This window comes from Phalaenopsis equestris, unplaced genomic scaffold, assembly GCF_001263595.1.
Source record: "Phalaenopsis equestris unplaced genomic scaffold, ASM126359v1 Scaffold000581, whole genome shotgun sequence".
NCBI classification, from domain to species: domain Eukaryota; kingdom Viridiplantae; phylum Streptophyta; class Magnoliopsida; order Asparagales; family Orchidaceae; genus Phalaenopsis; species Phalaenopsis equestris.
The window spans coordinates 150,299-156,081 of NW_018165021.1; the positions used below are offsets into that span (position 1 = coordinate 150,299).

At 39.3% G+C, this 5,783-nt stretch overlaps 1 protein-coding gene across 1 annotated transcript in view; it reads left to right on the forward strand.

Moving 5' to 3' along the window:
* The window catches only part of LOC110029506, a 9,406-nt gene continuing 3,623 nt past the window's right edge, over nucleotides 1-5,783 (forward strand). The window contains exon 1 of the mRNA XM_020731830.1: nucleotides 1-259. The gene's annotated coding sequence lies outside the window, so the exon portion shown is untranslated. The remainder of the gene's footprint in view (nucleotides 260-5,783) is intronic.

Consider the following 5,783-nt stretch of genomic DNA (forward strand, 5'->3'; position numbering starts at 1 on the left):
CGCCGCCGACGTCACTTTTTGGCGGCCGTGCTCACAGCGCAGCCTCCTCCCAGATCGGGCTCCCCCCCTAACAAAGCTCTCGCGAGATACTTCGGCGCGCGGTACGGACATCTACCGCTGGTGAATTCGTGACGTTCGTTGGAATCTCCTTGCGGGGAGAGCTTCTTCATTCTTGGAAGAAAAAAGTGGGTGTCTCCTCTCTCTTTTTGGGTAGAGTTTCTTCTCGGGCTTCGCCGGACATCAAGTAACCATCGCCACGGTATAACCTCTTCAATTCCTGTGTTTTTCTTTCTTAGCTAGCCCTAGGATTAGTTTAGGCTAGACGTTGTGGGTCCGGTTGCCCACACGGGACGAGTTGACAGACTGACACTAGTCGGCGCGATCACACTTCATTGGATTGACTGTTGATTTTCTAGAGGAAGCCCTATGTTAGGAATCCCATATGTGGTCAAATCCTATGCTGAGCGGAGCGATCTCCTTTTGCGACCCTATACATAAATCCTAGTGGGTTGAAATGTCAATTACCCTTTGCTTTGACTTTCCCCAATCTTCCTTGGAGGGGTTGAGATGTTTGGATTTTGCAATAAGAGAAAAGTTTTGTTGCAAAATCATGAGGAGTTGTGAAATGTAAAAAACTTTATAGCTAACTCATTCCACAATGTCGTGAAAATTTTCATTTTATGAGATCCGAAGGTGAAGCTCCCAATATGCCTTGTCTAAGCAGTAGACGGTTATTTCGCACATCCAATAGCTAAAACCTTAGGCGTCTATATGAGATCGTTAGCATGAATATGACTCACTGTTGTTTGGATCATTTGCACCATATATTGTTGCATTTCATGCATCACACTTTTGCCTCGATTGACTGCTCTTGCCAAATCGATATCACTTTCTGCCTAGACTGGTTGCCCCGATCCGATCAGCATCACTTTTGCCTTGACTGACAGCTTCAGTCACTTTTTGTCTCTAGCCCAGTCGAGATCACTTTTTGCCTTGATCGGCAGTCCCGACCCGGTTAGCTTAGCACATTGCCTTGATCCGTCGCCTCGGCCTAGTCGACTGACTACTTTGGTCCGACTGGCTGCCTCGTCAAGGTTGACCGATCACTTTAGTTCGATCGGCCGACCCTTTGATCCAATTGGTTTCTTGCCTCGGTCGACCTATCACTTGCGTAGTGTATATTTCGCGTGTGCATTAGTGTTTGATTGCTTTCTTGCATTGTGCACTATACCCTATATGTGCTTATCATTTGCATATGTGTTTGGTTTTTATTGGGACAATGTGTAATTCTCCTCAATGGTGTCCTATACCCTAGGTGACCGAACACGATACTTCTCTTGCTACGTGTCTTGTATGAGATCTTACATAATAATTATCACATACCTGAGTTGTATTTTGAGTGTCCATTCATACACACACCCCATTTATATGATTTTCCTCAATGAGAATCATCATCATTTTCAGGTTACTACCTCCACTACATATCCATTATTCGGGCCGCTGCCTCCACGATACGCGCGCCCACCTTTTGAGGTCACTGTCTCCATGACACATCCATTCATTCGGTCACTAGCTCCATGACATACCCATTTTTTCGTGTCACTGTCTCCATGACACATCCATTCATTCGGTCACTAGCTCCATGACATACCCATTTTTTCGTGTCACTGTCTCCATGACACATCCATTCATTCGGTCACTAGCTCCATGACATACCCATTTTTTCGTGTCACTGTCTCCATGACACATCCCCTCCATGACACACTCATTCATTCGGTCACTAGCTCCGTGACATACCCATTCTTTCATGTCACCACCTTCACGATATACTCACCATTCAGGCCGCTGCCTCCACAACACGTCTATTCTTTCGGGTCACTTCCTTCACGACATACGCGATCTTTGGGTCTCTGCTTCCACGACACGCTCATCTTTTCGAGTCACTGTCTGCATGACACACTCATTTTTTGGGTCGTTGCCTCTACGACACGTCTATCAGATCACTGACTTCACGATATACTAATCTTTTGGGCTGCTGTCTCCACGACACGTCTATTCTTTCGGGTCACTTCCTTCACAACATACACAACTTTTGGGACTTTTTTGAATCATTGTTTTCATGACACACCCATTCTTCGGGTTGCTGCCTCCACGACACGCCCACCCTCTCAGGTCATTGTCCGCATGACACACCCATCTGTTAGGCTGCTGTAGTCCGCTCTATTCATGACATGCCCACCCTTTTGGGTCGCTGACTTCTCTGAACACTCATTCTCTTGGACTGTTGTTTCCATGTCACGCCTAATCTTTTCGGCCATCGTCTCCACGACACACTTATTCTTCAGGCCGCTGTCTCCATAGTATGTTTATTCGCTCGGGTCGCTACCTCCACGACACTCTCATCTTTCTCTTATTCTTTCCCTTCCGCCATTGTCGGAGTAGGCAGTCGCTGCAATGGCTTGCTAAAAAGCTTTTGGATTGTTGCGTCCGAAAGTCCTTCGAAACTCCTCTTCTTCTTACCCTTTTGCCACTATCGGAGTTAGCAGTTGCTGCTACAGCTTCCTAGAAGACAACTTTTTGGATGCAGCATAAAAAGACCATCAAAACTCCTATCTTTCTCCCCCCTTTCTCCCACCCCTCTTCGCGCAACTTTGCAATTTCTCCAAAATCTGAGAGTTAAGGAAAGAAGGAAGAGAAACGGGATCTAAGATTCTGTAGGATTTTTAGTCCTCATTTTTACTGTTCGGCAGTATTTATGGTTATCATTTTTAAGAGACTGTATTTTTGGTATATATCTGACACAAAACTGTAGTATTTACAGCCCAAATCATAAATTCGTCTACAAAAAAGTAATGTTCTTTAGTACATAAACCTTAAAGTCTACTCATTACAAAACGAACACTCTCTTATCTCAATTCTTCAACTTCTCCAACAAATTATAAATTCACTGCTAGATCAGGAAGGAGAAGAAATGTTCACTATTGCTGATTATAACAATGAGTCGAGGCTACTTTAATATCGATTGCTCAAAACATCATTTATATTTCAAATAAAAGCTTCGATGTTAAAAGTACACAAAAAAATATGAGCCCCGAAGAAAAAAAAAACGATAAGATAAATCTCAAATGATGAATTACAAACACTAGAACACAAAAAAACCTCAAATCAGAAACAATAGGGAATCATAATTTCTCGGGATACAATACAATTAAGACCATCTGGAAACAAAAAACAAACATAAAAAAAGATATAAAAATTACAAATTGATCACTCTTTCGACATTGCCTTTTCCTGATTTTCGATGTTCCATTTTCATCTTAGAAGTTTTATTTGGAACTGCTTCTTTGCCATTTGCTTCGTTCACCGCTTCTATGGCTCCCGTCTCCTCATCCTTTATATGCTTCAGTTTCTTCTTTCTTTGGATTCATCTCATCCACCCCGACAGAAGTTTTAATTTTTGAAAGTGATTCATGCAAAAATATATATAATCAGGTTCCATATATATTTCTATGAATCGACACATCGATGTTCTTCACTACATCCACCCAATGCCTTTTTAATACATATACATAATTTTTTCATAGATAGCAAACAAATAAAACAGGCTCTTTGAATGCAGAAAACTCAAAGTTCCTTTTCTTATGCAAATTTTTTTGTTGATCTTTTTTTTCTTTTTATTCATCTGTGCGCTGTTTGAGATAACTAGCTTATCCAACAATTGATTTTGGTTAACATTTAACTTGTCGTCTCGATGAATTTGAATCCCAAAGTCAATCAAGCACATAGCCCTGCAAGAAAAAAGAAATTACAATCACTATATATTTAGTGAAACTTTTAAGGAGTTTGCTAGCACATTCTATTGCTTGGAGGAAAACCTCCGGTGGTAACAAAAGCACTATCCAATCGTGAAATAAACCAATGTTGCCTGCCAGTGATAAGAAAAAAAATGAGGCATCAAAACAACTTTATTAGTGGCCAATTATGTCATTTAATTTATCTACTATAATATTGACAACTAATTTGTGTAGATAATTTTCAAACAGATAAATAAACAAAAGGTAAGAGCACTCTTTTTGTTAGATATCAACTTCATGTCGTTTTTTATCTCTCTCGACCTCGACCTTTAAGGTTGTTGAATTTCTGATAATGAACTTATCTTTTTTGTAGTTAATTTTCGTATGTAGTTCTCAGTTGCGGAAACTAATACAACACTTCCCTGGCTAAACTTCAACTTCCCTGAAACTTTTTATTAAAATATATGCATTTGCAGCGAACCAAACAGTGTGTCGTATTAAAATATATGCATTTGCATCGAACTAAACAGTGTGTCGAATTGGCTTGCTATCATGAAAATGGTGATATTTTTAAATATTTTTCCACAAATGACAATTGAAAACCCTATGCTCATCATTAGGAAATGCACCCCTAAGTGCCTCAACGAACCCCCTTTCCTTATCTGAGATAAATTTTAATGGCTCAACTTCAAGCTCAAAAAATAAAGCTAAATGCCTCAAAAATCATTCCCAATATTTCTTCGACTCAAGCTCAACAAGTGTAAATGCAATTGTAAAAAATCAATTATTCTTATCCAAGGCATTGGCTGAAAGTAACACTCCTAAATATTTGAATTTTAAATGATATGCATCTAGCCCCACGAGATGTCTTCAACTAGCTAGGAACCCATCAATCCACACCCTAAAAAGTGATGTAATTCTCTCAAACGCCTAATCAGTGTCATTGTAATCAAAAGTAATGTGAGAAACCAAGTTCCTTTTAATAAGCTCAGCGTACAGTGTAGGTACACAATTGAAACTATCATCAACTACTCCAAATATTTGATCCCCGTGCAGCTGCCTGGATTTCCATAACTTAATATATGATAGTGTTGACCCGTACTTATTTTTCAAAGCAGAATTGATTTGTTTTGGTCATAATTGGATAAGTTTTTCGCTATATCTTGTATTTCATTAGCCACCCATATGGACGTTGCTTGTTTGTTACCAACACTATTCACACCTTGGCACGAATATAAGCCTTCGATTTTCCCTATTTCAAATGTTTGCTCATCCGCCCAAGCTGAAACTCGCACTTTCCGTGGACAACCAGCTTAAGAACATAGCGTGACAATTCTTTTTCTATCACTCGCCCTACACTTCATCACAAAATTCTCAGAAATGACCAGTTTTTGAATAATTGTCTCAAACTCGTTGAATCTTTAATTTAGAGAGTCAACCTCTAAAGACATCTCATTAGATATTTTGTTCATCAACTGCCCATTGATATATTTATCAAGCTCATATGTGTATCTGCTAACACCATCAAAGCTTCAATGATAATACGCGACCATTTCATCACCGTGTGACAGGGAGTTTCAAATTATCTACATAGAGACAAAGAAATACAATCATGAAAATATTAGTGAATTTTCGTTTACTCGTCCAAAGAAAATATTTTACTAAAATCAGATTATGCTTCAACTTCTATATTTGCGATGCAGACCTATTTCATGGGTTCTGATGCTCACTGGATTGTTCAAAATATAAATTTTGTAGAAATCACACAATTTATTTCCCTGACTAACCGGGTACTACATAGCAACACCAAAGCTTATATGTTATTCAAGAAGAGAGAGGCTACCAACACAAACATAGAGCAGTTGGAAACTTGAAATGCTTGATGTAAGTGGTGGCAATATATTGGTGCCAATGAGTAAAAAAAAGAATCAAGAAATAGAACTAAGAAAAGTTTTCATGCTAATGATTAATCTGCAAAAAAAAAAAAAA